The sequence below is a fragment of the Nymphaea colorata genome, unplaced genomic scaffold (assembly GCF_008831285.2).
Source record: "Nymphaea colorata isolate Beijing-Zhang1983 unplaced genomic scaffold, ASM883128v2 scaffold0658, whole genome shotgun sequence".
Lineage (NCBI taxonomy): Eukaryota > Viridiplantae > Streptophyta > Magnoliopsida > Nymphaeales > Nymphaeaceae > Nymphaea > Nymphaea colorata.
This window is the reverse complement of record NW_022205164.1, coordinates 1-24,393: the sequence shown is the minus strand read 5'-3', so window position 1 is coordinate 24,393 and position 24,393 is coordinate 1. Positions and strand designations below refer to the sequence as shown.

The window sequence follows — 24,393 nt, the reverse complement described above, 5'->3', positions numbered from 1 at the left end:
TGCGTTAGTGCTGGTATGATCGCACCCGCTAGGAGGTGCGAAGACAATCCACTTATGCGCAACGCGGCCCGTCGAAACACACCCTCCCACTCGCCGCGGAAGAATACGAAAAGAAGCGGTGGAAAAAAAAAATAAAAAAAACTATCTTCTGATTACCGATTTGCCCCCCGTCGAGCGTGGGCGATGCTGCGTTGCGCGGGCCCTCGCCTGTACCTCCTCCGTCGCGAGGGGCGGCCCACGTGGTGGCCGAGCAAAGGAGCGCGATGAGCACACCGCGGCGGTTCGTGCGCGGGAGGCCGGCAAAAGACGGAAAGGGAAAGCGGTGCCGGGCAAAAAGGGGATGCAACACGAGGACTTCCCAGGAGGTCACCCATCCCAGTACTACTCTCGCCCAAGCACGCTTAACTTCGGAGTTCTGATGGGATCCGGTGCGTTAGTGCTGGTATGATCGCACCCGCTAGGAGGTGCGAAGACAATCCACTTATGCGCAACGCGGCCCGTCGAAACACACCCTCCCACTCGCCGCGGAAGAATACGAAAAGAAGCGGTGGAAAAAAAAAATAAAAAAAACTATCTTCTGATTACCGATTTGCCCCCCGTCGAGCGTGGGCGATGCTGCGTTGCGCGGGCCCTCGCCTGTACCTCCTCCGTCGCGAGGGGCGGCCCACGTGGTGGCCGAGCAAAGGAGCGCGATGAGCACACCGCGGCGGTTCGTGCGCGGAGGCCGGCAAAAGACGGAAAGGGAAAGCGGTGCCGGGCAAAAAGGGGATGCAACACGAGGACTTCCCAGGAGGTCACCCATCCCAGTACTACTCTCGCCCAAGCACGCTTAACTTCGGAGTTCTGATGGGATCCGGTGCGTTAGTGCTGGTATGATCGCACCCGCTAGGAGGTGCGAAGACAATCCACTTATGCGCAACGCGGCCCGTCGAAACACACCCTCCCACTCGCCGCGGAAGAATACGAAAAGAAGCGGTGGAAAAAAAAAATAAAAAAAACTATCTTCTGATTACCGATTTGCCCCCCGTCGAGCGTGGGCGATGCTGCGTTGCGCGGGCCCTCGCCTGTACCTCCTCCGTCGCGAGGGGCGGCCCACGTGGTGGCCGAGCAAAGGAGCGCGATGAGCACACCGCGGCGGTTCGTGCGCGGGAGGCCGGCAAAAGACGGAAAGGGAAAGCGGTGCCGGGCAAAAAGGGGATGCAACACGAGGACTTCCCAGGAGGTCACCCATCCCAGTACTACTCTCGCCCAAGCACGCTTAACTTCGGAGTTCTGATGGGATCCGGTGCGTTAGTGCTGGTATGATCGCACCCGCTAGGAGGTGCGAAGACAATCCACTTATGCGCAACGCGGCCCGTCGAAACACACCCTCCCACTCGCCGCGGAAGAATACGAAAAGAAGCGGTGGAAAAAAAAAATAAAAAAAACTATCTTCTGATTACCGATTTGCCCCCCGTCGAGCGTGGGCGATGCTGCGTTGCGCGGGCCCTCGCCTGTACCTCCTCCGTCGCGAGGGGCGGCCCACGTGGTGGCCGAGCAAAGGAGCGCGATGAGCACACCGCGGCGGTTCGTGCGCGGGAGGCCGGCAAAAGACGGAAAGGGAAAGCGGTGCCGGGCAAAAAGGGGATGCAACACGAGGACTTCCCAGGAGGTCACCCATCCCAGTACTACTCTCGCCCAAGCACGCTTAACTTCGGAGTTCTGATGGGATCCGGTGCGTTAGTGCTGGTATGATCGCACCCGCTAGGAGGTGCGAAGACAATCCACTTATGCGCAACGCGGCCCGTCGAAACACACCCTCCCACTCGCCGCGGAAGAATACGAAAAGAAGCGGTGGAAAAAAAAAATAAAAAAAACTATCTTCTGATTACCGATTTGCCCCCCGTCGAGCGTGGGCGATGCTGCGTTGCGCGGGCCCTCGCCTGTACCTCCTCCGTCGCGAGGGGCGGCCCACGTGGTGGCCGAGCAAAGGAGCGCGATGAGCACACCGCGGCGGTTCGTGCGCGGGAGGCCGGCAAAAGACGGAAAGGGAAAGCGGTGCCGGGCAAAAAGGGGATGCAACACGAGGACTTCCCAGGAGGTCACCCATCCCAGTACTACTCTCGCCCAAGCACGCTTAACTTCGGAGTTCTGATGGGATCCGGTGCGTTAGTGCTGGTATGATCGCACCCGCTAGGAGGTGCGAAGACAATCCACTTATGCGCAACGCGGCCCGTCGAAACACACCCTCCCACTCGCCGCGGAAGAATACGAAAAGAAGCGGTGGAAAAAAAAAATAAAAAAAACTATCTTCTGATTACCGATTTGCCCCCCGTCGAGCGTGGGCGATGCTGCGTTGCGCGGGCCCTCGCCTGTACCTCCTCCGTCGCGAGGGGCGGCCCACGTGGTGGCCGAGCAAAGGAGCGCGATGAGCACACCGCGGCGGTTCGTGCGCGGGAGGCCGGCAAAAGACGGAAAGGGAAAGCGGTGCCGGGCAAAAAGGGGATGCAACACGAGGACTTCCCAGGAGGTCACCCATCCCAGTACTACTCTCGCCCAAGCACGCTTAACTTCGGAGTTCTGATGGGATCCGGTGCGTTAGTGCTGGTATGATCGCACCCGCTAGGAGGTGCGAAGACAATCCACTTATGCGCAACGCGGCCCGTCGAAACACACCCTCCCACTCGCCGCGGAAGAATACGAAAAGAAGCGGTGGAAAAAAAAAATAAAAAAAACTATCTTCTGATTACCGATTTGCCCCCCGTCGAGCGTGGGCGATGCTGCGTTGCGCGGGCCCTCGCCTGTACCTCCTCCGTCGCGAGGGGCGGCCCACGTGGTGGCCGAGCAAAGGAGCGCGATGAGCACACCGCGGCGGTTCGTGCGCGGGAGGCCGGCAAAAGACGGAAAGGGAAAGCGGTGCCGGGCAAAAAGGGGATGCAACACGAGGACTTCCCAGGAGGTCACCCATCCCAGTACTACTCTCGCCCAAGCACGCTTAACTTCGGAGTTCTGATGGGATCCGGTGCGTTAGTGCTGGTATGATCGCACCCGCTAGGAGGTGCGAAGACAATCCACTTATGCGCAACGCGGCCCGTCGAAACACACCCTCCCACTCGCCGCGGAAGAATACGAAAAGAAGCGGTGGAAAAAAAAATAAAAAAAACTATCTTCTGATTACCGATTTGCCCCCCGTCGAGCGTGGGCGATGCTGCGTTGCGCGGGCCCTCGCCTGTACCTCCTCCGTCGCGAGGGGCGGCCCACGTGGTGGCCGAGCAAAGGAGCGCGATGAGCACACCGCGGCGGTTCGTGCGCGGGAGGCCGGCAAAAGACGGAAAGGGAAAGCGGTGCCGGGCAAAAAGGGGATGCAACACGAGGACTTCCCAGGAGGTCACCCATCCCAGTACTACTCTCGCCCAAGCACGCTTAACTTCGGAGTTCTGATGGGATCCGGTGCGTTAGTGCTGGTATGATCGCACCCGCTAGGAGGTGCGAAGACAATCCACTTATGCGCAACGCGGCCCGTCGAAACACACCCTCCCACTCGCCGCGGAAGAATACGAAAAGAAGCGGTGGAAAAAAAAAATAAAAAAAACTATCTTCTGATTACCGATTTGCCCCCCGTCGAGCGTGGGCGATGCTGCGTTGCGCGGGCCCTCGCCTGTACCTCCTCCGTCGCGAGGGGCGGCCCACGTGGTGGCCGAGCAAAGGAGCGCGATGAGCACACCGCGGCGGTTCGTGCGCGGGAGGCCGGCAAAAGACGGAAAGGGAAAGCGGTGCCGGGCAAAAAGGGGATGCAACACGAGGACTTCCCAGGAGGTCACCCATCCCAGTACTACTCTCGCCCAAGCACGCTTAACTTCGGAGTTCTGATGGGATCCGGTGCGTTAGTGCTGGTATGATCGCACCCGCTAGGAGGTGCGAAGACAATCCACTTATGCGCAACGCGGCCCGTCGAAACACACCCTCCCACTCGCCGCGGAAGAATACGAAAAGAAGCGGTGGAAAAAAAAAATAAAAAAAACTATCTTCTGATTACCGATTTGCCCCCCGTCGAGCGTGGGCGATGCTGCGTTGCGCGGGCCCTCGCCTGTACCTCCTCCGTCGCGAGGGGCGGCCCACGTGGTGGCCGAGCAAAGGAGCGCGATGAGCACACCGCGGCGGTTCGTGCGCGGGAGGCCGGCAAAAGACGGAAAGGGAAAGCGGTGCCGGGCAAAAAGGGGATGCAACACGAGGACTTCCCAGGAGGTCACCCATCCCAGTACTACTCTCGCCCAAGCACGCTTAACTTCGGAGTTCTGATGGGATCCGGTGCGTTAGTGCTGGTATGATCGCACCCGCTAGGAGGTGCGAAGACAATCCACTTATGCGCAACGCGGCCCGTCGAAACACACCCTCCCACTCGCCGCGGAAGAATACGAAAAGAAGCGGTGGAAAAAAAAAATAAAAAAAACTATCTTCTGATTACCGATTTGCCCCCCGTCGAGCGTGGGCGATGCTGCGTTGCGCGGGCCCTCGCCTGTACCTCCTCCGTCGCGAGGGGCGGCCCACGTGGTGGCCGAGCAAAGGAGCGCGATGAGCACACCGCGGCGGTTCGTGCGCGGGAGGCCGGCAAAAGACGGAAAGGGAAAGCGGTGCCGGGCAAAAAGGGGATGCAACACGAGGACTTCCCAGGAGGTCACCCATCCCAGTACTACTCTCGCCCAAGCACGCTTAACTTCGGAGTTCTGATGGGATCCGGTGCGTTAGTGCTGGTATGATCGCACCCGCTAGGAGGTGCGAAGACAATCCACTTATGCGCAACGCGGCCCGTCGAAACACACCCTCCCACTCGCCGCGGAAGAATACGAAAAGAAGCGGTGGAAAAAAAAAATAAAAAAAACTATCTTCTGATTACCGATTTGCCCCCCGTCGAGCGTGGGCGATGCTGCGTTGCGCGGGCCCTCGCCTGTACCTCCTCCGTCGCGAGGGGCGGCCCACGTGGTGGCCGAGCAAAGGAGCGCGATGAGCACACCGCGGCGGTTCGTGCGCGGGAGGCCGGCAAAAGACGGAAAGGGAAAGCGGTGCCGGGCAAAAAGGGGATGCAACACGAGGACTTCCCAGGAGGTCACCCATCCCAGTACTACTCTCGCCCAAGCACGCTTAACTTCGGAGTTCTGATGGGATCCGGTGCGTTAGTGCTGGTATGATCGCACCCGCTAGGAGGTGCGAAGACAATCCACTTATGCGCAACGCGGCCCGTCGAAACACACCCTCCCACTCGCCGCGGAAGAATACGAAAAGAAGCGGTGGAAAAAAAAAATAAAAAAAACTATCTTCTGATTACCGATTTGCCCCCCGTCGAGCGTGGGCGATGCTGCGTTGCGCGGGCCCTCGCCTGTACCTCCTCCGTCGCGAGGGGCGGCCCACGTGGTGGCCGAGCAAAGGAGCGCGATGAGCACACCGCGGCGGTTCGTGCGCGGGAGGCCGGCAAAAGACGGAAAGGGAAAGCGGTGCCGGGCAAAAAGGGGATGCAACACGAGGACTTCCCAGGAGGTCACCCATCCCAGTACTACTCTCGCCCAAGCACGCTTAACTTCGGAGTTCTGATGGGATCCGGTGCGTTAGTGCTGGTATGATCGCACCCGCTAGGAGGTGCGAAGACAATCCACTTATGCGCAACGCGGCCCGTCGAAACACACCCTCCCACTCGCCGCGGAAGAATACGAAAAGAAGCGGTGGAAAAAAAAAATAAAAAAAACTATCTTCTGATTACCGATTTGCCCCCCGTCGAGCGTGGGCGATGCTGCGTTGCGCGGGCCCTCGCCTGTACCTCCTCCGTCGCGAGGGGCGGCCCACGTGGTGGCCGAGCAAAGGAGCGCGATGAGCACACCGCGGCGGTTCGTGCGCGGGAGGCCGGCAAAAGACGGAAAGGGAAAGCGGTGCCGGGCAAAAAGGGGATGCAACACGAGGACTTCCCAGGAGGTCACCCATCCCAGTACTACTCTCGCCCAAGCACGCTTAACTTCGGAGTTCTGATGGGATCCGGTGCGTTAGTGCTGGTATGATCGCACCCGCTAGGAGGTGCGAAGACAATCCACTTATGCGCAACGCGGCCCGTCGAAACACACCCTCCCACTCGCCGCGGAAGAATACGAAAAGAAGCGGTGGAAAAAAAAAATAAAAAAAACTATCTTCTGATTACCGATTTGCCCCCCGTCGAGCGTGGGCGATGCTGCGTTGCGCGGGCCCTCGCCTGTACCTCCTCCGTCGCGAGGGGCGGCCCACGTGGTGGCCGAGCAAAGGAGCGCGATGAGCACACCGCGGCGGTTCGTGCGCGGGAGGCCGGCAAAAGACGGAAAGGGAAAGCGGTGCCGGGCAAAAAGGGGATGCAACACGAGGACTTCCCAGGAGGTCACCCATCCCAGTACTACTCTCGCCCAAGCACGCTTAACTTCGGAGTTCTGATGGGATCCGGTGCGTTAGTGCTGGTATGATCGCACCCGCTAGGAGGTGCGAAGACAATCCACTTATGCGCAACGCGGCCCGTCGAAACACACCCTCCCACTCGCCGCGGAAGAATACGAAAAGAAGCGGTGGAAAAAAAAAATAAAAAAAACTATCTTCTGATTACCGATTTGCCCCCCGTCGAGCGTGGGCGATGCTGCGTTGCGCGGGCCCTCGCCTGTACCTCCTCCGTCGCGAGGGGCGGCCCACGTGGTGGCCGAGCAAAGGAGCGCGATGAGCACACCGCGGCGGTTCGTGCGCGGGAGGCCGGCAAAAGACGGAAAGGGAAAGCGGTGCCGGGCAAAAAGGGGATGCAACACGAGGACTTCCCAGGAGGTCACCCATCCCAGTACTACTCTCGCCCAAGCACGCTTAACTTCGGAGTTCTGATGGGATCCGGTGCGTTAGTGCTGGTATGATCGCACCCGCTAGGAGGTGCGAAGACAATCCACTTATGCGCAACGCGGCCCGTCGAAACACACCCTCCCACTCGCCGCGGAAGAATACGAAAAGAAGCGGTGGAAAAAAAAAATAAAAAAAACTATCTTCTGATTACCGATTTGCCCCCCGTCGAGCGTGGGCGATGCTGCGTTGCGCGGGCCCTCGCCTGTACCTCCTCCGTCGCGAGGGGCGGCCCACGTGGTGGCCGAGCAAAGGAGCGCGATGAGCACACCGCGGCGGTTCGTGCGCGGGAGGCCGGCAAAAGACGGAAAGGGAAAGCGGTGCCGGGCAAAAAGGGGATGCAACACGAGGACTTCCCAGGAGGTCACCCATCCCAGTACTACTCTCGCCCAAGCACGCTTAACTTCGGAGTTCTGATGGGATCCGGTGCGTTAGTGCTGGTATGATCGCACCCGCTAGGAGGTGCGAAGACAATCCACTTATGCGCAACGCGGCCCGTCGAAACACACCCTCCCACTCGCCGCGGAAGAATACGAAAAGAAGCGGTGGAAAAAAAAAATAAAAAAAACTATCTTCTGATTACCGATTTGCCCCCCGTCGAGCGTGGGCGATGCTGCGTTGCGCGGGCCCTCGCCTGTACCTCCTCCGTCGCGAGGGGCGGCCCACGTGGTGGCCGAGCAAAGGAGCGCGATGAGCACACCGCGGCGGTTCGTGCGCGGGAGGCCGGCAAAAGACGGAAAGGGAAAGCGGTGCCGGGCAAAAAGGGGATGCAACACGAGGACTTCCCAGGAGGTCACCCATCCCAGTACTACTCTCGCCCAAGCACGCTTAACTTCGGAGTTCTGATGGGATCCGGTGCGTTAGTGCTGGTATGATCGCACCCGCTAGGAGGTGCGAAGACAATCCACTTATGCGCAACGCGGCCCGTCGAAACACACCCTCCCACTCGCCGCGGAAGAATACGAAAAGAAGCGGTGGAAAAAAAAAATAAAAAAAACTATCTTCTGATTACCGATTTGCCCCCCGTCGAGCGTGGGCGATGCTGCGTTGCGCGGGCCCTCGCCTGTACCTCCTCCGTCGCGAGGGGCGGCCCACGTGGTGGCCGAGCAAAGGAGCGCGATGAGCACACCGCGGCGGTTCGTGCGCGGGAGGCCGGCAAAAGACGGAAAGGGAAAGCGGTGCCGGGCAAAAAGGGGATGCAACACGAGGACTTCCCAGGAGGTCACCCATCCCAGTACTACTCTCGCCCAAGCACGCTTAACTTCGGAGTTCTGATGGGATCCGGTGCGTTAGTGCTGGTATGATCGCACCCGCTAGGAGGTGCGAAGACAATCCACTTATGCGCAACGCGGCCCGTCGAAACACACCCTCCCACTCGCCGCGGAAGAATACGAAAAGAAGCGGTGGAAAAAAAAAATAAAAAAAACTATCTTCTGATTACCGATTTGCCCCCCGTCGAGCGTGGGCGATGCTGCGTTGCGCGGGCCCTCGCCTGTACCTCCTCCGTCGCGAGGGGCGGCCCACGTGGTGGCCGAGCAAAGGAGCGCGATGAGCACACCGCGGCGGTTCGTGCGCGGGAGGCCGGCAAAAGACGGAAAGGGAAAGCGGTGCCGGGCAAAAAGGGGATGCAACACGAGGACTTCCCAGGAGGTCACCCATCCCAGTACTACTCTCGCCCAAGCACGCTTAACTTCGGAGTTCTGATGGGATCCGGTGCGTTAGTGCTGGTATGATCGCACCCGCTAGGAGGTGCGAAGACAATCCACTTATGCGCAACGCGGCCCGTCGAAACACACCCTCCCACTCGCCGCGGAAGAATACGAAAAGAAGCGGTGGAAAAAAAAAATAAAAAAAACTATCTTCTGATTACCGATTTGCCCCCCGTCGAGCGTGGGCGATGCTGCGTTGCGCGGGCCCTCGCCTGTACCTCCTCCGTCGCGAGGGGCGGCCCACGTGGTGGCCGAGCAAAGGAGCGCGATGAGCACACCGCGGCGGTTCGTGCGCGGGAGGCCGGCAAAAGACGGAAAGGGAAAGCGGTGCCGGGCAAAAAGGGGATGCAACACGAGGACTTCCCAGGAGGTCACCCATCCCAGTACTACTCTCGCCCAAGCACGCTTAACTTCGGAGTTCTGATGGGATCCGGTGCGTTAGTGCTGGTATGATCGCACCCGCTAGGAGGTGCGAAGACAATCCACTTATGCGCAACGCGGCCCGTCGAAACACACCCTCCCACTCGCCGCGGAAGAATACGAAAAGAAGCGGTGGAAAAAAAAAATAAAAAAAACTATCTTCTGATTACCGATTTGCCCCCCGTCGAGCGTGGGCGATGCTGCGTTGCGCGGGCCCTCGCCTGTACCTCCTCCGTCGCGAGGGGCGGCCCACGTGGTGGCCGAGCAAAGGAGCGCGATGAGCACACCGCGGCGGTTCGTGCGCGGGAGGCCGGCAAAAGACGGAAAGGGAAAGCGGTGCCGGGCAAAAAGGGGATGCAACACGAGGACTTCCCAGGAGGTCACCCATCCCAGTACTACTCTCGCCCAAGCACGCTTAACTTCGGAGTTCTGATGGGATCCGGTGCGTTAGTGCTGGTATGATCGCACCCGCTAGGAGGTGCGAAGACAATCCACTTATGCGCAACGCGGCCCGTCGAAACACACCCTCCCACTCGCCGCGGAAGAATACGAAAAGAAGCGGTGGAAAAAAAAAATAAAAAAAACTATCTTCTGATTACCGATTTGCCCCCCGTCGAGCGTGGGCGATGCTGCGTTGCGCGGGCCCTCGCCTGTACCTCCTCCGTCGCGAGGGGCGGCCCACGTGGTGGCCGAGCAAAGGAGCGCGATGAGCACACCGCGGCGGTTCGTGCGCGGGAGGCCGGCAAAAGACGGAAAGGGAAAGCGGTGCCGGGCAAAAAGGGGATGCAACACGAGGACTTCCCAGGAGGTCACCCATCCCAGTACTACTCTCGCCCAAGCACGCTTAACTTCGGAGTTCTGATGGGATCCGGTGCGTTAGTGCTGGTATGATCGCACCCGCTAGGAGGTGCGAAGACAATCCACTTATGCGCAACGCGGCCCGTCGAAACACACCCTCCCACTCGCCGCGGAAGAATACGAAAAGAAGCGGTGGAAAAAAAAAATAAAAAAAACTATCTTCTGATTACCGATTTGCCCCCCGTCGAGCGTGGGCGATGCTGCGTTGCGCGGGCCCTCGCCTGACCTCCTCCGTCGCGAGGGGCGGCCCACGTGGTGGCCGAGCAAAGGAGCGCGATGAGCACACCGCGGCGGTTCGTGCGCGGGAGGCCGGCAAAAGACGGAAAGGGAAAGCGGTGCCGGGCAAAAAGGGGATGCAACACGAGGACTTCCCAGGAGGTCACCCATCCCAGTACTACTCTCGCCCAAGCACGCTTAACTTCGGAGTTCTGATGGGATCCGGTGCGTTAGTGCTGGTATGATCGCACCCGCTAGGAGGTGCGAAGACAATCCACTTATGCGCAACGCGGCCCGTCGAAACACACCCTCCCACTCGCCGCGGAAGAATACGAAAAGAAGCGGTGGAAAAAAAAAATAAAAAAAACTATCTTCTGATTACCGATTTGCCCCCCGTCGAGCGTGGGCGATGCTGCGTTGCGCGGGCCCTCGCCTGTACCTCCTCCGTCGCGAGGGGCGGCCCACGTGGTGGCCGAGCAAAGGAGCGCGATGAGCACACCGCGGCGGTTCGTGCGCGGGAGGCCGGCAAAAGACGGAAAGGGAAAGCGGTGCCGGGCAAAAAGGGGATGCAACACGAGGACTTCCCAGGAGGTCACCCATCCCAGTACTACTCTCGCCCAAGCACGCTTAACTTCGGAGTTCTGATGGGATCCGGTGCGTTAGTGCTGGTATGATCGCACCCGCTAGGAGGTGCGAAGACAATCCACTTATGCGCAACGCGGCCCGTCGAAACACACCCTCCCACTCGCCGCGGAAGAATACGAAAAGAAGCGGTGGAAAAAAAAATAAAAAAAACTATCTTCTGATTACCGATTTGCCCCCCGTCGAGCGTGGGCGATGCTGCGTTGCGCGGGCCCTCGCCTGTACCTCCTCCGTCGCGAGGGGCGGCCCACGTGGTGGCCGAGCAAAGGAGCGCGATGAGCACACCGCGGCGGTTCGTGCGCGGGAGGCCGGCAAAAGACGGAAAGGGAAAGCGGTGCCGGGCAAAAAGGGGATGCAACACGAGGACTTCCCAGGAGGTCACCCATCCCAGTACTACTCTCGCCCAAGCACGCTTAACTTCGGAGTTCTGATGGGATCCGGTGCGTTAGTGCTGGTATGATCGCACCCGCTAGGAGGTGCGAAGACAATCCACTTATGCGCAACGCGGCCCGTCGAAACACACCCTCCCACTCGCCGCGGAAGAATACGAAAAGAAGCGGTGGAAAAAAAAAATAAAAAAAACTATCTTCTGATTACCGATTTGCCCCCCGTCGAGCGTGGGCGATGCTGCGTTGCGCGGGCCCTCGCCTGTACCTCCTCCGTCGCGAGGGGCGGCCCACGTGGTGGCCGAGCAAAGGAGCGCGATGAGCACACCGCGGCGGTTCGTGCGCGGGAGGCCGGCAAAAGACGGAAAGGGAAAGCGGTGCCGGGCAAAAAGGGGATGCAACACGAGGACTTCCCAGGAGGTCACCCATCCCAGTACTACTCTCGCCCAAGCACGCTTAACTTCGGAGTTCTGATGGGATCCGGTGCGTTAGTGCTGGTATGATCGCACCCGCTAGGAGGTGCGAAGACAATCCACTTATGCGCAACGCGGCCCGTCGAAACACACCCTCCCACTCGCCGCGGAAGAATACGAAAAGAAGCGGTGGAAAAAAAAAATAAAAAAAACTATCTTCTGATTACCGATTTGCCCCCCGTCGAGCGTGGGCGATGCTGCGTTGCGCGGGCCCTCGCCTGTACCTCCTCCGTCGCGAGGGGCGGCCCACGTGGTGGCCGAGCAAAGGAGCGCGATGAGCACACCGCGGCGGTTCGTGCGCGGGAGGCCGGCAAAAGACGGAAAGGGAAAGCGGTGCCGGGCAAAAAGGGGATGCAACACGAGGACTTCCCAGGAGGTCACCCATCCCAGTACTACTCTCGCCCAAGCACGCTTAACTTCGGAGTTCTGATGGGATCCGGTGCGTTAGTGCTGGTATGATCGCACCCGCTAGGAGGTGCGAAGACAATCCACTTATGCGCAACGCGGCCCGTCGAAACACACCCTCCCACTCGCCGCGGAAGAATACGAAAAGAAGCGGTGGAAAAAAAAAATAAAAAAAACTATCTTCTGATTACCGATTTGCCCCCCGTCGAGCGTGGGCGATGCTGCGTTGCGCGGGCCCTCGCCTGTACCTCCTCCGTCGCGAGGGGCGGCCCACGTGGTGGCCGAGCAAAGGAGCGCGATGAGCACACCGCGGCGGTTCGTGCGCGGGAGGCCGGCAAAAGACGGAAAGGGAAAGCGGTGCCGGGCAAAAAGGGGATGCAACACGAGGACTTCCCAGGAGGTCACCCATCCCAGTACTACTCTCGCCCAAGCACGCTTAACTTCGGAGTTCTGATGGGATCCGGTGCGTTAGTGCTGGTATGATCGCACCCGCTAGGAGGTGCGAAGACAATCCACTTATGCGCAACGCGGCCCGTCGAAACACACCCTCCCACTCGCCGCGGAAGAATACGAAAAGAAGCGGTGGAAAAAAAAAATAAAAAAAACTATCTTCTGATTACCGATTTGCCCCCCGTCGAGCGTGGGCGATGCTGCGTTGCGCGGGCCCTCGCCTGTACCTCCTCCGTCGCGAGGGGCGGCCCACGTGGTGGCCGAGCAAAGGAGCGCGATGAGCACACCGCGGCGGTTCGTGCGCGGGAGGCCGGCAAAAGACGGAAAGGGAAAGCGGTGCCGGGCAAAAAGGGGATGCAACACGAGGACTTCCCAGGAGGTCACCCATCCCAGTACTACTCTCGCCCAAGCACGCTTAACTTCGGAGTTCTGATGGGATCCGGTGCGTTAGTGCTGGTATGATCGCACCCGCTAGGAGGTGCGAAGACAATCCACTTATGCGCAACGCGGCCCGTCGAAACACACCCTCCCACTCGCCGCGGAAGAATACGAAAAGAAGCGGTGGAAAAAAAAAATAAAAAAAACTATCTTCTGATTACCGATTTGCCCCCCGTCGAGCGTGGGCGATGCTGCGTTGCGCGGGCCCTCGCCTGTACCTCCTCCGTCGCGAGGGGCGGCCCACGTGGTGGCCGAGCAAAGGAGCGCGATGAGCACACCGCGGCGGTTCGTGCGCGGGAGGCCGGCAAAAGACGGAAAGGGAAAGCGGTGCCGGGCAAAAAGGGGATGCAACACGAGGACTTCCCAGGAGGTCACCCATCCCAGTACTACTCTCGCCCAAGCACGCTTAACTTCGGAGTTCTGATGGGATCCGGTGCGTTAGTGCTGGTATGATCGCACCCGCTAGGAGGTGCGAAGACAATCCACTTATGCGCAACGCGGCCCGTCGAAACACACCCTCCCACTCGCCGCGGAAGAATACGAAAAGAAGCGGTGGAAAAAAAAAATAAAAAAAACTATCTTCTGATTACCGATTTGCCCCCCGTCGAGCGTGGGCGATGCTGCGTTGCGCGGGCCCTCGCCTGTACCTCCTCCGTCGCGAGGGGCGGCCCACGTGGTGGCCGAGCAAAGGAGCGCGATGAGCACACCGCGGCGGTTCGTGCGCGGGAGGCCGGCAAAAGACGGAAAGGGAAAGCGGTGCCGGGCAAAAAGGGGATGCAACACGAGGACTTCCCAGGAGGTCACCCATCCCAGTACTACTCTCGCCCAAGCACGCTTAACTTCGGAGTTCTGATGGGATCCGGTGCGTTAGTGCTGGTATGATCGCACCCGCTAGGAGGTGCGAAGACAATCCACTTATGCGCAACGCGGCCCGTCGAAACACACCCTCCCACTCGCCGCGGAAGAATACGAAAAGAAGCGGTGGAAAAAAAAAATAAAAAAAACTATCTTCTGATTACCGATTTGCCCCCCGTCGAGCGTGGGCGATGCTGCGTTGCGCGGGCCCTCGCCTGTACCTCCTCCGTCGCGAGGGGCGGCCCACGTGGTGGCCGAGCAAAGGAGCGCGATGAGCACACCGCGGCGGTTCGTGCGCGGGAGGCCGGCAAAAGACGGAAAGGGAAAGCGGTGCCGGGCAAAAAGGGGATGCAACACGAGGACTTCCCAGGAGGTCACCCATCCCAGTACTACTCTCGCCCAAGCACGCTTAACTTCGGAGTTCTGATGGGATCCGGTGCGTTAGTGCTGGTATGATCGCACCCGCTAGGAGGTGCGAAGACAATCCACTTATGCGCAACGCGGCCCGTCGAAACACACCCTCCCACTCGCCGCGGAAGAATACGAAAAGAAGCGGTGGAAAAAAAAAATAAAAAAAACTATCTTCTGATTACCGATTTGCCCCCCGTCGAGCGTGGGCGATGCTGCGTTGCGCGGGCCCTCGCCTGTACCTCCTCCGTCGCGAGGGGCGGCCCACGTGGTGGCCGAGCAAAGGAGCGCGATGAGCACACCGCGGCGGTTCGTGCGCGGGAGGCCGGCAAAAGACGGAAAGGGAAAGCGGTGCCGGGCAAAAAGGGGATGCAACACGAGGACTTCCCAGGAGGTCACCCATCCCAGTACTACTCTCGCCCAAGCACGCTTAACTTCGGAGTTCTGATGGGATCCGGTGCGTTAGTGCTGGTATGATCGCACCCGCTAGGAGGTGCGAAGACAATCCACTTATGCGCAACGCGGCCCGTCGAAACACACCCTCCCACTCGCCGCGGAAGAATACGAAAAGAAGCGGTGGAAAAAAAAAATAAAAAAAACTATCTTCTGATTACCGATTTGCCCCCCGTCGAGCGTGGGCGATGCTGCGTTGCGCGGGCCCTCGCCTGTACCTCCTCCGTCGCGGGGGCGGCCCACGTGGTGGCCGAGCAAAGGAGCGCGATGAGCACACCGCGGCGGTTCGTGCGCGGGAGGCCGGCAAAAGACGGAAAGGGAAAGCGGTGCCGGGCAAAAAGGGGATGCAACACGAGGACTTCCCAGGAGGTCACCCATCCCAGTACTACTCTCGCCCAAGCACGCTTAACTTCGGAGTTCTGATGGGATCCGGTGCGTTAGTGCTGGTATGATCGCACCCGCTAGGAGGTGCGAAGACAATCCACTTATGCGCAACGCGGCCCGTCGAAACACACCCTCCCACTCGCCGCGGAAGAATACGAAAAGAAGCGGTGGAAAAAAAAATAAAAAAAACTATCTTCTGATTACCGATTTGCCCCCCGTCGAGCGTGGGCGATGCTGCGTTGCGCGGGCCCTCGCCTGTACCTCCTCCGTCGCGAGGGGCGGCCCACGTGGTGGCCGAGCAAAGGAGCGCGATGAGCACACCGCGGCGGTTCGTGCGCGGGAGGCCGGCAAAAGACGGAAAGGGAAAGCGGTGCCGGGCAAAAAGGGGATGCAACACGAGGACTTCCCAGGAGGTCACCCATCCCAGTACTACTCTCGCCCAAGCACGCTTAACTTCGGAGTTCTGATGGGATCCGGTGCGTTAGTGCTGGTATGATCGCACCCGCTAGGAGGTGCGAAGACAATCCACTTATGCGCAACGCGGCCCGTCGAAACACACCCTCCCACTCGCCGCGGAAGAATACGAAAAGAAGCGGTGGAAAAAAAAAATAAAAAAAACTATCTTCTGATTACCGATTTGCCCCCCGTCGAGCGTGGGCGATGCTGCGTTGCGCGGGCCCTCGCCTGTACCTCCTCCGTCGCGAGGGGCGGCCCACGTGGTGGCCGAGCAAAGGAGCGCGATGAGCACACCGCGGCGGTTCGTGCGCGGGAGGCCGGCAAAAGACGGAAAGGGAAAGCGGTGCCGGGCAAAAAGGGGATGCAACACGAGGACTTCCCAGGAGGTCACCCATCCCAGTACTACTCTCGCCCAAGCACGCTTAACTTCGGAGTTCTGATGGGATCCGGTGCGTTAGTGCTGGTATGATCGCACCCGCTAGGAGGTGCGAAGACAATCCACTTATGCGCAACGCGGCCCGTCGAAACACACCCTCCCACTCGCCGCGGAAGAATACGAAAAGAAGCGGTGGAAAAAAAAAATAAAAAAAACTATCTTCTGATTACCGATTTGCCCCCCGTCGAGCGTGGGCGATGCTGCGTTGCGCGGGCCCTCGCCTGTACCTCCTCCGTCGCGAGGGGCGGCCCACGTGGTGGCCGAGCAAAGGAGCGCGATGAGCACACCGCGGCGGTTCGTGCGCGGGAGGCCGGCAAAAGACGGAAAGGGAAAGCGGTGCCGGGCAAAAAGGGGATGCAACACGAGGACTTCCCAGGAGGTCACCCATCCCAGTACTACTCTCGCCCAAGCACGCTTAACTTCGGAGTTCTGATGGGATCCGGTGCGTTAGTGCTGGTATGATCGCACCCGCTAGGAGGTGCGAAGACAATCCACTTATGCGCAACGCGGCCCGTCGAAACACACCCTCCCACTCGCCGCGGAAGAATACGAAAAGAAGCGGTGGAAAAAAAAATAAAAAAAACTATCTTCTGATTACCGATTTGCCCCCCGTCGAGCGTGGGCGATGCTGCGTTGCGCGGGCCCTCGCCTGTACCTCCTCCGTCGCGAGGGGCGGCCCACGTGGTGGCCGAGCAAAGGAGCGCGATGAGCACACCGCGGCGGTTCGTGCGCGGGAGGCCGGCAAAAGACGGAAAGGGAAAGCGGTGCCGGGCAAAAAGGGGATGCAACACGAGGACTTCCCAGGAGGTCACCCATCCCAGTACTACTCTCGCCCAAGCACGCTTAACTTCGGAGTTCTGATGGGATCCGGTGCGTTAGTGCTGGTATGATCGCACCCGCTAGGAGGTGCGAAGACAATCCACTTATGCGCAACGCGGCCCGTCGAAACACACCCTCCCACTCGCCGCGGAAGAATACGAAAAGAAGCGGTGGAAAAAAAAATAAAAAAAACTATCTTCTGATTACCGATTTGCCCCCCGTCGAGCGTGGGCGATGCTGCGTTGCGCGGGCCCTCGCCTGTACCTCCTCCGTCGCGGGGGCGGCCCACGTGGTGGCCGAGCAAAGGAGCGCGATGAGCACACCGCGGCGGTTCGTGCGCGGGAGGCCGGCAAAAGACGGAAAGGGAAAGCGGTGCCGGGCAAAAAGGGGATGCAACACGAGGACTTCCCAGGAGGTCACCCATCCCAGTACTACTCTCGCCCAAGCACGCTTAACTTCGGAGTTCTGATGGGATCCGGTGCGTTAGTGCTGGTATGATCGCACCCGCTAGGAGGTGCGAAGACAATCCACTTATGCGCAACGCGGCCCGTCGAAACACACCCTCCCACTCGCCGCGGAAGAATACGAAAAGAAGCGGTGGAAAAAAAAAATAAAAAAAACTATCTTCTGATTACCGATTTGCCCCCCGTCGAGCGTGGGCGATGCTGCGTTGCGCGGGCCCTCGCCTGTACCTCCTCCGTCGCGAGGGGCGGCCCACGTGGTGGCCGAGCAAAGGAGCGCGATGAGCACACCGCGGCGGTTCGTGCGCGGGAGGCCGGCAAAAGACGGAAAGGGAAAGCGGTGCCGGGCAAAAAGGGGATGCAACACGAGGACTTCCCAGGAGGTCACCCATCCCAGTACTACTCTCGCCCAAGCACGCTTAACTTCGGAGTTCTGATGGGATCCGGTGCGTTAGTGCTGGTATGATCGCACCCGCTAGGAGGTGCGAAGACAATCCACTTATGCGCAACGCGGCCCGTCGAAACACACCCTCCCACTCGCCGCGGAAGAATACGAAAAGAAGCGGTGGAAAAAAAAAATAAAAAAAACTATCTTCTGATTACCGATTTGCCCCCCGTCGAGCGTGGGCGATGCTGCGTTGCGCGGGCCCTCGCCTGTACCTCCTCCGTCGCGAGGGGCGGCCCACGTGGTGGCCGAGCAAAGGAGCGCGATGAGCACACCGCGGCGGTTCGTGCGCGGGAGGCCGGCAAAAGACGGAAAGGGAAAGCGGTGCCGGGCAAAAAGGGGATGCAACACGAGGACTTCCCAGGAGGTCACCCATCCCAGTACTACTCTCGCCCAAGCACGCTTAACTTCGGAGTTCTGATGGGATCCGGTGCGTTAGTGCTGGTATGATCGCACCCGCTAGGAGGTGCGAAGACAATCCACTTATGCGCAACGCGGCCCGTCGAAACACACCCTCCCACTCGCCGCGGAAGAATACGAAAAGAAGCGGTGGAAAAAAAAAATAAAAAAAACTATCTTCTGATTACCGATTTGCCCCCCGTCGAGCGTGGGCGATGCTGCGTTGCGCGGGCCCTCGCCTGTACCTCCTCCGTCGCGAGGGGCGGCCCACGTGGTGGCCGAGCAAAGGAGCGCGATGAGCACACCGCGGCGGTTCGTGCGCGGGAGGCCGGCAAAAGACGGAAAGGGAAAGCGGTGCCGGGCAAAAAGGGGATGCAACACGAGGACTTCCCAGGAGGTCACCCATCCCAGTACTACTCTCGCCCAAGCACGCTTAACTTCGGAGTTCTGATGGGATCCGGTGCGTTAGTGCTGGTATGATCGCACCCGCTAGGAGGTGCGAAGACAATCCACTTATGCGCAACGCGGCCCGTCGAAACACACCCTCCCACTCGCCGCGGAAGAATACGAAAAGAAGCGGTGGAAAAAAAAAATAAAAAAAACTATCTTCTGATTACCGATTTGCCCCCCGTCGAGCGTGGGCGATGCTGCGTTGCGCGGGCCCTCGCCTGTACCTCCTCCGTCGCGAGGGGCGGCCCACGTGGTGGCCGAGCAAAGGAGCGCGATGAGCACACCGCGGCGGTTCGTGCGCGGGAGGCCGGCAAAAGACGGAAAGGGAAAGCGGTGCCGGGCAAAAAGGGGATGCAACACGAGGACTTCCCAGGAGGTCACCCATCCCAGTACTACTCTCGCCCAAGCACGCTTAACTTCGGAGTTCTGATGGGATCCGGTGCGTTAGTGCTGGTATGATCGCACCCGCTAGGAGGTGCGAAGACAATCCACTTATGCGCAACGCGGCCCGTCGAAACACACCCTCCCACTCGCCGCGGAAGAATACGAAAAGAAGCGGTGGAAAAAAAAAATAAAAAAAACTATCTTCTGATTACCGATTTGCCCCCCGTCGAGCGTGGGCGATGCTGCGTTGCGCGGGCCCTCGCCTGTACCTCCTCCGTCGCGAGGGGCGGCCCACGTGGTGGCCGAGCAAAGGAGCGCGATGAGCACACCGCGGCGGTTCGTGCGCGGGAGGCCGGCAAAAGACGGAAAGGGAAAGCGGTGCCGGGCAAAAAGGGGATGCAACACGAGGACTTCCCAGGAGGTCACCCATCCCAGTACTACTCTCGCCCAAGCACGCTTAACTTCGGAGTTCTGATGGGATCCGGTGCGTTAGTGCTGGTATGATCGCACCCGCTAGGAGGTGCGAAGACAATCCACTTATGCGCAACGCGGCCCGTCGAAACACACCCTCCCACTCGCCGCGGAAGAATACGAAAAGAAGCGGTGGAAAAAAAAATAAAAAAAACTATCTTCTGATTACCGATTTGCCCCCGTCGAGCGTGGGCGATGCTGCGTTGCGCGGGCCCTCGCCTGTACCTCCTCCGTCGCGAGGGGCGGCCCACGTGGTGGCCGAGCAAAGGAGCGCGATGAGCACACCGCGGCGGTTCGTGCGCGGGAGGCCGGCAAAAGACGGAAAGGGAAAGCGGTGCCGGGCAAAAAGGGGATGCAACACGAGGACTTCCCAGGAGGTCACCCATCCCAGTACTACTCTCGCCCAAGCACGCTTAACTTCGGAGTTCTGATGGGATCCGGTGCGTTAGTGCTGGTATGATCGCACCCGCTAGGAGGTGCGAAGACAATCCACTTATGCGCAACGCGGCCCGTCGAAACACACCCTCCCACTCGCCGCGGAAGAATACGAAAAGAAGCGGTGGAAAAAAAAAATAAAAAAACTATCTTCTGATTACCGATTTGCCCCCCGTCGAGCGTGGGCGATGCTGCGTTGCGCGGGCCCTCGCCTGTACCTCCTCCGTCGCGAGGGGCGGCCCACGTGGTGGCCGAGCAAAGGAGCGCGATGAGCACACCGCGGCGGTTCGTGCGCGGGAGGCCGGCAAAAGACGGAAAGGGAAAGCGGTGCCGGGCAAAAAGGGGATGCAACACGAGGACTTCCCAGGAGGTCACCCATCCCAGTACTACTCTCGCCCAAGCACGCTTAACTTCGGAGTTCTGATGGGATCCGGTGCGTTAGTGCTGGTATGATCGCACCCGCTAGGAGGTGCGAAGACAATCCACTTATGCGCAACGCGGCCCGTCGAAACACACCCTCCCACTCGCCGCGGAAGAATACGAAAAGAAGCGGTGGAAAAAAAAATAAAAAAAACTATCTTCTGATTACCGATTTGCCCCCCGTCGAGCGTGGGCGATGCTGCGTTGCGCGGGCCCTCGCCTGTACCTCCTCCGTCGCGAGGGGCGGCCCACGTGGTGGCCGAGCAAAGGAGCGCGATGAGCACACCGCGGCGGTTCGTGCGCGGGAGGCCGGCAAAAGACGGAAAGGGAAAGCGGTGCCGGGCAAAAAGGGGATGCAACACGAGGACTTCCCAGGAGGTCACCCATCCCAGTACTACTCTCGCCCAAGCACGCTTAACTTCGGAGTTCTGATGGGATCCGGTGCGTTAGTGCTGGTATGATCGCACCCGCTAGGAGGTGCGAAGACAATCCACTTATGCGCAACGCGGCCCGTCGAAACACACCCTCCCACTCGCCGCGGAAGAATACGAAAAGAAGCGGTGGAAAAAAAAAATAAAAAAAACTATCTTCTGATTACCGATTTGCCCCCCGTCGAGCGTGGGCGATGCTGCGTTGCGCGGGCCCTCGCCTGTACCTCCTCCGTCGCGAGGGGCGGCCCACGTGGTGGCCGAGCAAAGGAGCGCGATGAGCACACCGCGGCGGTTCGTGCGCGGGAGGCCGGCAAAAGACGGAAAGGGAAAGCGGTGCCGGGCAAAAAGGGGATGCAACACGAGGACTTCCCAGGAGGTCACCCATCCCAGTACTACTCTCGCCCAAGCACGCTTAACTTCGGAGTTCTGATGGGATCCGGTGCGTTAGTGCTGGTATGATCGCACCCGCTAGGAGGTGCGAAGACAATCCACTTATGCGCAACGCGGCCCGTCGAAACACACCCTCCCACTCGCCGCGGAAGAATACGAAAAGAAGCGGTGGAAAAAAAAAATAAAAAAAACTATCTTCTGATTACCGATTTGCCCCCCGTCGAGCGTGGGCGATGCTGCGTTGCGCGGGCCCTCGCCTGTACCTCCTCCGTCGCGAGGGGCGGCCCACGTGGTGGCCGAGCAAAGGAGCGCGATGAGCACACCGCGGCGGTTCGTGCGCGGGAGGCCGGCAAAAGACGGAAAGGGAAAGCGGTGCCGGGCAAAAAGGGGATGCAACACGAGGACTTCCCAGGAGGTCACCCATCCCAGTACTACTCTCGCCCAAGCACGCTTAACTTCGGAGTTCTGATGGGATCCGGTGCGTTAGTGCTGGTATGATCGCACCCGCTAGGAGGTGCGAAGACAATCCACTTATGCGCAACGCGGCCCGTCGAAACACACCCTCCCACTCGCCGCGGAAGAATACGAAAAGAAGCGGTGGAAAAAAAAAATAAAAAAAACTATCTTCTGATTACCGATTTGCCCCCCGTCGAGCGTGGGCGATGCTGCGTTGCGCGGGCCCTCGCCTGTACCTCCTCCGTCGCGAGGGGCGGCCCACGTGGTGGCCGAGCAAAGGAGCGCGATGAGCACACCGCGGCGGTTCGTGCGCGGGAGGCCGGCAAAAGACGGAAAGGGAAAGCGGTGCCGGGCAAAAAGGGGATGCAACACGAGGACTTCCCAGGAGGTCACCCATCCCAGTACTACTCTCGCCCAAGCACGCTTAACTTCGGAGTTCTGATGGGATCCGGTGCGTTAGTGCTGGTATGATCGCACCCGCTAGGAGGTGCGAAGACAATCCACTTATGCGCAACGCGGCCCGTCGAAACACACCCTCCCACTCGCCGCGGAAGAATACGAAAAGAAGCGGTGGAAAAAAAAATAAAAAAAACTATCTTCTGATTACCGATTTGCCCCCGTCGAGCGTGGGCGATGCTGCGTTGCGCGGGCCCTCGCCTGTACCTCCTCCGTCGCGAGGGGCGGCCCACGTGGTGGCCGAGCAAAGGAGCGCGATGAGCACACCGCGGCGGTTCGTGCGCGGGAGGCCGGCAAAAGACGGAAAGGGAAAGCGGTGCCGGGCAAAAAGGGGATGCAACACGAGGACTTCCCAGGAGGTCACCCATCCCAGTACTACTCTCGCCCAAGCACGCTTAACTTCGGAGTTCTGATGGGATCCGGTGCGTTAGTGCTGGTATGATCGCACCCGCTAGGAGGTGCGAAGACAATCCACTTATGCGCAACGCGGCCCGTCGAAACACACCCTCCCACTCGCCGCGGAAGAATACGAAAAGAAGCGGTGGAAAAAAAAATAAAAAAAACTATCTTCTGATTACCGATTTGCCCCCCGTCGAGCGTGGGCGATGCTGCGTTGCGCGGGCCCTCGCCTGTACCTCCTCCGTCGCGAGGGGCGGCCCACGTGGTGGCCGAGCAAAGGAGCGCGATGAGCACACCGCGGCGGTTCGTGCGCGGGAGGCCGGCAAAAGACGGAAAGGGAAAGCGGTGCCGGGCAAAAAGGGGATGCAACACGAGGACTTCCCAGGAGGTCACCCATCCCAGTACTACTCTCGCCCAAGCACGCTTAACTTCGGAGTTCTGATGGGATCCGGTGCGTTAGTGCTGGTATGATCGCACCCGCTAGGAGGTGCGAAGACAATCCACTTATGCGCAACGCGGCCCGTCGAAACACACCCTCCCACTCGCCGCGGAAGAATACGAAAAGAAGCGGTGGAAAAAAAAAATAAAAAAACTATCTTCTGATTACCGATTTGCCCCCCGTCGAGCGTGGGCGATGCTGCGTTGCGCGGGCCCTCGCCTGTACCTCCTCCGTCGCGAGGGGCGGCCCACGTGGTGGCCGAGCAAAGGAGCGCGATGAGCACACCGCGGCGGTTCGTGCGCGGGAGGCCGGCAAAAGACGGAAAGGGAAAGCGGTGCCGGGCAAAAAGGGGATGCAACACGAGGACTTCCCAGGAGGTCACCCATCCCAGTACTACTCTCGCCCAAGCACGCTTAACTTCGGAGTTCTGATGGGATCCGGTGCGTTAGTGCTGGTATGATCGCACCCGCTAGGAGGTGCGAAGACAATCCACTTATGCGCAACGCGGCCCGTCGAAACACACCCTCCCACTCGCCGCGGAAGAATACGAAAAGAAGCGGTGGAAAAAAAAATAAAAAAAACTATCTTCTGATTACCGATTTGCCCCCCGTCGAGCGTGGGCGATGCTGCGTTGCGCGGGCCCTCGCCTGTACCTCCTCCGTCGCGAGGGGCGGCCCACGTGGTGGCCGAGCAAAGGAGCGCGATGAGCACACCGCGGCGGTTCGTGCGCGGGAGGCCGGCAAAAGACGGAAAGGGAAAGCGGTGCCGGGCAAAAAGGGGATGCAACACGAGGACTTCCCAGGAGGTCACCCATCCCAGTACTACTCTCGCCCAAGCACGCTTAACTTCGGAGTTCTGATGGGATCCGGTGCGTTAGTGCTGGTATGATCGCACCCGCTAGGAGGTGCGAAGACAATCCACTTATGCGCAACGCGGCCCGTCGAAACACACCCTCCCACTCGCCGCGGAAGAATACGAAAAGAAGCGGTGGAAAAAAAAATAAAAAAAACTATCTTCTGATTACCGATTTGCCCCCCGTCGAGCGTGGGCGATGCTGCGTTGCGCGGGCCCTCGCCTGTACCTCCTCCGTCGCGAGGGGCGGCCCACGTGGTGGCCGAGCAAAGGAGCGCGATGAGCACACCGCGGCGGTTCGTGCGCGGGAGGCCGGCAAAAGACGGAAAGGGAAAGCGGTGCCGGGCAAAAAGGGGATGCAACACGAGGACTTCCCAGGAGGTCACCCATCCCAGTACTACTCTCGCCCAAGCACGCTTAACTTCGGAGTTCTGATGGGATCCGGTGCGTTAGTGCTGGTATGATCGCACCCGCTAGGAGGTGCGAAGACAATCCACTTATGCGCAACGCGGCCCGTCGAAACACACCCTCCCACTCGCCGCGGAAGAATACGAAAAGAAGCGGTGGAAAAAAAAATAAAAAAAACTATCTTCTGATTACCGATTTGCCCCCCGTCGAGCGTGGGCGATGCTGCGTTGCGCGGGCCCTCGCCTGTACCTCCTCCGTCGCGAGGGGCGGCCCACGTGGTGGCCGAGCAAAGGAGCGCGATGAGCACACCGCGGCGGTTCGTGCGCGGAGGCCGGCAAAAGACGGAAAGGGAAAGCGGTGCCGGGCAAAAGGGGATGCAACACGAGGACTTCCCAGGAGGTCACCCCATCCCAGTACTACTCTCG

General features: G+C 59.7%; 56 non-coding genes across 56 annotated transcripts; all 56 read right to left on the bottom strand.

Moving 5' to 3' along the window:
* Positions 1-337: 337 nt before the first annotated feature.
* On the bottom strand, positions 338-456 carry LOC116245366 (5S ribosomal RNA). The gene has a single exon (XR_004170467.1). It is a non-coding gene; the product is annotated as a 5S ribosomal RNA (ribosomal RNA).
* A 309-nt stretch (positions 457-765) lies between these two features.
* LOC116245364 (5S ribosomal RNA) lies at positions 766-884 on the bottom strand. Its single transcript, XR_004170465.1, has one exon. It is a non-coding gene; the product is annotated as a 5S ribosomal RNA (ribosomal RNA).
* A 310-nt stretch (positions 885-1,194) lies between these two features.
* LOC116245363 (5S ribosomal RNA) lies at positions 1,195-1,313 on the bottom strand. The gene has a single exon (XR_004170464.1). It is a non-coding gene; the product is annotated as a 5S ribosomal RNA (ribosomal RNA).
* Positions 1,314-1,623: 310 nt separating this feature from the next.
* On the bottom strand, positions 1,624-1,742 carry LOC116245362 (5S ribosomal RNA). Its single transcript, XR_004170463.1, has one exon. It is a non-coding gene; the product is annotated as a 5S ribosomal RNA (ribosomal RNA).
* Positions 1,743-2,052: 310 nt separating this feature from the next.
* On the bottom strand, positions 2,053-2,171 carry LOC116245361 (5S ribosomal RNA). Its single transcript, XR_004170462.1, has one exon. It is a non-coding gene; the product is annotated as a 5S ribosomal RNA (ribosomal RNA).
* Positions 2,172-2,481: 310 nt separating this feature from the next.
* Positions 2,482-2,600, bottom strand: LOC116245360 (5S ribosomal RNA). Its single transcript, XR_004170461.1, has one exon. It is a non-coding gene; the product is annotated as a 5S ribosomal RNA (ribosomal RNA).
* A 310-nt stretch (positions 2,601-2,910) lies between these two features.
* Positions 2,911-3,029, bottom strand: LOC116245416 (5S ribosomal RNA). Its single transcript, XR_004170515.1, has one exon. It is a non-coding gene; the product is annotated as a 5S ribosomal RNA (ribosomal RNA).
* A 309-nt stretch (positions 3,030-3,338) lies between these two features.
* On the bottom strand, positions 3,339-3,457 carry LOC116245415 (5S ribosomal RNA). Its single transcript, XR_004170514.1, has one exon. It is a non-coding gene; the product is annotated as a 5S ribosomal RNA (ribosomal RNA).
* A 310-nt stretch (positions 3,458-3,767) lies between these two features.
* On the bottom strand, positions 3,768-3,886 carry LOC116245413 (5S ribosomal RNA). The gene has a single exon (XR_004170513.1). It is a non-coding gene; the product is annotated as a 5S ribosomal RNA (ribosomal RNA).
* Positions 3,887-4,196: 310 nt separating this feature from the next.
* On the bottom strand, positions 4,197-4,315 carry LOC116245412 (5S ribosomal RNA). Its single transcript, XR_004170512.1, has one exon. It is a non-coding gene; the product is annotated as a 5S ribosomal RNA (ribosomal RNA).
* Positions 4,316-4,625: 310 nt separating this feature from the next.
* On the bottom strand, positions 4,626-4,744 carry LOC116245411 (5S ribosomal RNA). The gene has a single exon (XR_004170511.1). It is a non-coding gene; the product is annotated as a 5S ribosomal RNA (ribosomal RNA).
* Positions 4,745-5,054: 310 nt separating this feature from the next.
* On the bottom strand, positions 5,055-5,173 carry LOC116245409 (5S ribosomal RNA). The gene has a single exon (XR_004170509.1). It is a non-coding gene; the product is annotated as a 5S ribosomal RNA (ribosomal RNA).
* Positions 5,174-5,483: 310 nt separating this feature from the next.
* Positions 5,484-5,602, bottom strand: LOC116245408 (5S ribosomal RNA). The gene has a single exon (XR_004170508.1). It is a non-coding gene; the product is annotated as a 5S ribosomal RNA (ribosomal RNA).
* Positions 5,603-5,912: 310 nt separating this feature from the next.
* Positions 5,913-6,031, bottom strand: LOC116245407 (5S ribosomal RNA). Its single transcript, XR_004170507.1, has one exon. It is a non-coding gene; the product is annotated as a 5S ribosomal RNA (ribosomal RNA).
* Positions 6,032-6,341: 310 nt separating this feature from the next.
* Positions 6,342-6,460, bottom strand: LOC116245406 (5S ribosomal RNA). The gene has a single exon (XR_004170506.1). It is a non-coding gene; the product is annotated as a 5S ribosomal RNA (ribosomal RNA).
* A 310-nt stretch (positions 6,461-6,770) lies between these two features.
* On the bottom strand, positions 6,771-6,889 carry LOC116245405 (5S ribosomal RNA). The gene has a single exon (XR_004170505.1). It is a non-coding gene; the product is annotated as a 5S ribosomal RNA (ribosomal RNA).
* Positions 6,890-7,199: 310 nt separating this feature from the next.
* Positions 7,200-7,318, bottom strand: LOC116245404 (5S ribosomal RNA). Its single transcript, XR_004170504.1, has one exon. It is a non-coding gene; the product is annotated as a 5S ribosomal RNA (ribosomal RNA).
* A 310-nt stretch (positions 7,319-7,628) lies between these two features.
* Positions 7,629-7,747, bottom strand: LOC116245403 (5S ribosomal RNA). Its single transcript, XR_004170503.1, has one exon. It is a non-coding gene; the product is annotated as a 5S ribosomal RNA (ribosomal RNA).
* A 310-nt stretch (positions 7,748-8,057) lies between these two features.
* Positions 8,058-8,176, bottom strand: LOC116245402 (5S ribosomal RNA). The gene has a single exon (XR_004170502.1). It is a non-coding gene; the product is annotated as a 5S ribosomal RNA (ribosomal RNA).
* Positions 8,177-8,486: 310 nt separating this feature from the next.
* LOC116245401 (5S ribosomal RNA) lies at positions 8,487-8,605 on the bottom strand. The gene has a single exon (XR_004170501.1). It is a non-coding gene; the product is annotated as a 5S ribosomal RNA (ribosomal RNA).
* Positions 8,606-8,915: 310 nt separating this feature from the next.
* LOC116245400 (5S ribosomal RNA) lies at positions 8,916-9,034 on the bottom strand. Its single transcript, XR_004170500.1, has one exon. It is a non-coding gene; the product is annotated as a 5S ribosomal RNA (ribosomal RNA).
* Positions 9,035-9,344: 310 nt separating this feature from the next.
* LOC116245398 (5S ribosomal RNA) lies at positions 9,345-9,463 on the bottom strand. Its single transcript, XR_004170498.1, has one exon. It is a non-coding gene; the product is annotated as a 5S ribosomal RNA (ribosomal RNA).
* A 310-nt stretch (positions 9,464-9,773) lies between these two features.
* On the bottom strand, positions 9,774-9,892 carry LOC116245397 (5S ribosomal RNA). The gene has a single exon (XR_004170497.1). It is a non-coding gene; the product is annotated as a 5S ribosomal RNA (ribosomal RNA).
* Positions 9,893-10,201: 309 nt separating this feature from the next.
* LOC116245396 (5S ribosomal RNA) lies at positions 10,202-10,320 on the bottom strand. Its single transcript, XR_004170496.1, has one exon. It is a non-coding gene; the product is annotated as a 5S ribosomal RNA (ribosomal RNA).
* A 310-nt stretch (positions 10,321-10,630) lies between these two features.
* On the bottom strand, positions 10,631-10,749 carry LOC116245395 (5S ribosomal RNA). The gene has a single exon (XR_004170495.1). It is a non-coding gene; the product is annotated as a 5S ribosomal RNA (ribosomal RNA).
* A 309-nt stretch (positions 10,750-11,058) lies between these two features.
* Positions 11,059-11,177, bottom strand: LOC116245394 (5S ribosomal RNA). The gene has a single exon (XR_004170494.1). It is a non-coding gene; the product is annotated as a 5S ribosomal RNA (ribosomal RNA).
* A 310-nt stretch (positions 11,178-11,487) lies between these two features.
* Positions 11,488-11,606, bottom strand: LOC116245393 (5S ribosomal RNA). The gene has a single exon (XR_004170493.1). It is a non-coding gene; the product is annotated as a 5S ribosomal RNA (ribosomal RNA).
* A 310-nt stretch (positions 11,607-11,916) lies between these two features.
* LOC116245392 (5S ribosomal RNA) lies at positions 11,917-12,035 on the bottom strand. The gene has a single exon (XR_004170492.1). It is a non-coding gene; the product is annotated as a 5S ribosomal RNA (ribosomal RNA).
* Positions 12,036-12,345: 310 nt separating this feature from the next.
* On the bottom strand, positions 12,346-12,464 carry LOC116245391 (5S ribosomal RNA). The gene has a single exon (XR_004170491.1). It is a non-coding gene; the product is annotated as a 5S ribosomal RNA (ribosomal RNA).
* Positions 12,465-12,774: 310 nt separating this feature from the next.
* On the bottom strand, positions 12,775-12,893 carry LOC116245390 (5S ribosomal RNA). The gene has a single exon (XR_004170490.1). It is a non-coding gene; the product is annotated as a 5S ribosomal RNA (ribosomal RNA).
* A 310-nt stretch (positions 12,894-13,203) lies between these two features.
* On the bottom strand, positions 13,204-13,322 carry LOC116245389 (5S ribosomal RNA). Its single transcript, XR_004170489.1, has one exon. It is a non-coding gene; the product is annotated as a 5S ribosomal RNA (ribosomal RNA).
* Positions 13,323-13,632: 310 nt separating this feature from the next.
* Positions 13,633-13,751, bottom strand: LOC116245387 (5S ribosomal RNA). The gene has a single exon (XR_004170487.1). It is a non-coding gene; the product is annotated as a 5S ribosomal RNA (ribosomal RNA).
* A 310-nt stretch (positions 13,752-14,061) lies between these two features.
* Positions 14,062-14,180, bottom strand: LOC116245386 (5S ribosomal RNA). The gene has a single exon (XR_004170486.1). It is a non-coding gene; the product is annotated as a 5S ribosomal RNA (ribosomal RNA).
* Positions 14,181-14,490: 310 nt separating this feature from the next.
* LOC116245385 (5S ribosomal RNA) lies at positions 14,491-14,609 on the bottom strand. Its single transcript, XR_004170485.1, has one exon. It is a non-coding gene; the product is annotated as a 5S ribosomal RNA (ribosomal RNA).
* A 309-nt stretch (positions 14,610-14,918) lies between these two features.
* LOC116245384 (5S ribosomal RNA) lies at positions 14,919-15,037 on the bottom strand. The gene has a single exon (XR_004170484.1). It is a non-coding gene; the product is annotated as a 5S ribosomal RNA (ribosomal RNA).
* Positions 15,038-15,346: 309 nt separating this feature from the next.
* On the bottom strand, positions 15,347-15,465 carry LOC116245383 (5S ribosomal RNA). The gene has a single exon (XR_004170483.1). It is a non-coding gene; the product is annotated as a 5S ribosomal RNA (ribosomal RNA).
* A 310-nt stretch (positions 15,466-15,775) lies between these two features.
* On the bottom strand, positions 15,776-15,894 carry LOC116245382 (5S ribosomal RNA). The gene has a single exon (XR_004170482.1). It is a non-coding gene; the product is annotated as a 5S ribosomal RNA (ribosomal RNA).
* Positions 15,895-16,204: 310 nt separating this feature from the next.
* On the bottom strand, positions 16,205-16,323 carry LOC116245381 (5S ribosomal RNA). The gene has a single exon (XR_004170481.1). It is a non-coding gene; the product is annotated as a 5S ribosomal RNA (ribosomal RNA).
* Positions 16,324-16,632: 309 nt separating this feature from the next.
* On the bottom strand, positions 16,633-16,751 carry LOC116245380 (5S ribosomal RNA). The gene has a single exon (XR_004170480.1). It is a non-coding gene; the product is annotated as a 5S ribosomal RNA (ribosomal RNA).
* A 308-nt stretch (positions 16,752-17,059) lies between these two features.
* On the bottom strand, positions 17,060-17,178 carry LOC116245379 (5S ribosomal RNA). The gene has a single exon (XR_004170479.1). It is a non-coding gene; the product is annotated as a 5S ribosomal RNA (ribosomal RNA).
* A 310-nt stretch (positions 17,179-17,488) lies between these two features.
* Positions 17,489-17,607, bottom strand: LOC116245378 (5S ribosomal RNA). Its single transcript, XR_004170478.1, has one exon. It is a non-coding gene; the product is annotated as a 5S ribosomal RNA (ribosomal RNA).
* A 310-nt stretch (positions 17,608-17,917) lies between these two features.
* Positions 17,918-18,036, bottom strand: LOC116245376 (5S ribosomal RNA). The gene has a single exon (XR_004170476.1). It is a non-coding gene; the product is annotated as a 5S ribosomal RNA (ribosomal RNA).
* A 310-nt stretch (positions 18,037-18,346) lies between these two features.
* LOC116245375 (5S ribosomal RNA) lies at positions 18,347-18,465 on the bottom strand. Its single transcript, XR_004170475.1, has one exon. It is a non-coding gene; the product is annotated as a 5S ribosomal RNA (ribosomal RNA).
* Positions 18,466-18,775: 310 nt separating this feature from the next.
* Positions 18,776-18,894, bottom strand: LOC116245374 (5S ribosomal RNA). The gene has a single exon (XR_004170474.1). It is a non-coding gene; the product is annotated as a 5S ribosomal RNA (ribosomal RNA).
* Positions 18,895-19,204: 310 nt separating this feature from the next.
* Positions 19,205-19,323, bottom strand: LOC116245373 (5S ribosomal RNA). Its single transcript, XR_004170473.1, has one exon. It is a non-coding gene; the product is annotated as a 5S ribosomal RNA (ribosomal RNA).
* Positions 19,324-19,631: 308 nt separating this feature from the next.
* On the bottom strand, positions 19,632-19,750 carry LOC116245372 (5S ribosomal RNA). Its single transcript, XR_004170472.1, has one exon. It is a non-coding gene; the product is annotated as a 5S ribosomal RNA (ribosomal RNA).
* Positions 19,751-20,059: 309 nt separating this feature from the next.
* On the bottom strand, positions 20,060-20,178 carry LOC116245371 (5S ribosomal RNA). The gene has a single exon (XR_004170471.1). It is a non-coding gene; the product is annotated as a 5S ribosomal RNA (ribosomal RNA).
* A 309-nt stretch (positions 20,179-20,487) lies between these two features.
* LOC116245370 (5S ribosomal RNA) lies at positions 20,488-20,606 on the bottom strand. Its single transcript, XR_004170470.1, has one exon. It is a non-coding gene; the product is annotated as a 5S ribosomal RNA (ribosomal RNA).
* Positions 20,607-20,916: 310 nt separating this feature from the next.
* Positions 20,917-21,035, bottom strand: LOC116245369 (5S ribosomal RNA). Its single transcript, XR_004170469.1, has one exon. It is a non-coding gene; the product is annotated as a 5S ribosomal RNA (ribosomal RNA).
* A 310-nt stretch (positions 21,036-21,345) lies between these two features.
* Positions 21,346-21,464, bottom strand: LOC116245367 (5S ribosomal RNA). Its single transcript, XR_004170468.1, has one exon. It is a non-coding gene; the product is annotated as a 5S ribosomal RNA (ribosomal RNA).
* Positions 21,465-21,774: 310 nt separating this feature from the next.
* LOC116245365 (5S ribosomal RNA) lies at positions 21,775-21,893 on the bottom strand. The gene has a single exon (XR_004170466.1). It is a non-coding gene; the product is annotated as a 5S ribosomal RNA (ribosomal RNA).
* A 308-nt stretch (positions 21,894-22,201) lies between these two features.
* On the bottom strand, positions 22,202-22,320 carry LOC116245410 (5S ribosomal RNA). The gene has a single exon (XR_004170510.1). It is a non-coding gene; the product is annotated as a 5S ribosomal RNA (ribosomal RNA).
* A 309-nt stretch (positions 22,321-22,629) lies between these two features.
* LOC116245399 (5S ribosomal RNA) lies at positions 22,630-22,748 on the bottom strand. The gene has a single exon (XR_004170499.1). It is a non-coding gene; the product is annotated as a 5S ribosomal RNA (ribosomal RNA).
* Positions 22,749-23,057: 309 nt separating this feature from the next.
* On the bottom strand, positions 23,058-23,176 carry LOC116245388 (5S ribosomal RNA). The gene has a single exon (XR_004170488.1). It is a non-coding gene; the product is annotated as a 5S ribosomal RNA (ribosomal RNA).
* Positions 23,177-23,485: 309 nt separating this feature from the next.
* On the bottom strand, positions 23,486-23,604 carry LOC116245377 (5S ribosomal RNA). The gene has a single exon (XR_004170477.1). It is a non-coding gene; the product is annotated as a 5S ribosomal RNA (ribosomal RNA).
* A 309-nt stretch (positions 23,605-23,913) lies between these two features.
* LOC116245359 (5S ribosomal RNA) lies at positions 23,914-24,032 on the bottom strand. Its single transcript, XR_004170460.1, has one exon. It is a non-coding gene; the product is annotated as a 5S ribosomal RNA (ribosomal RNA).
* Positions 24,033-24,393: the final 361 nt, after the last annotated feature.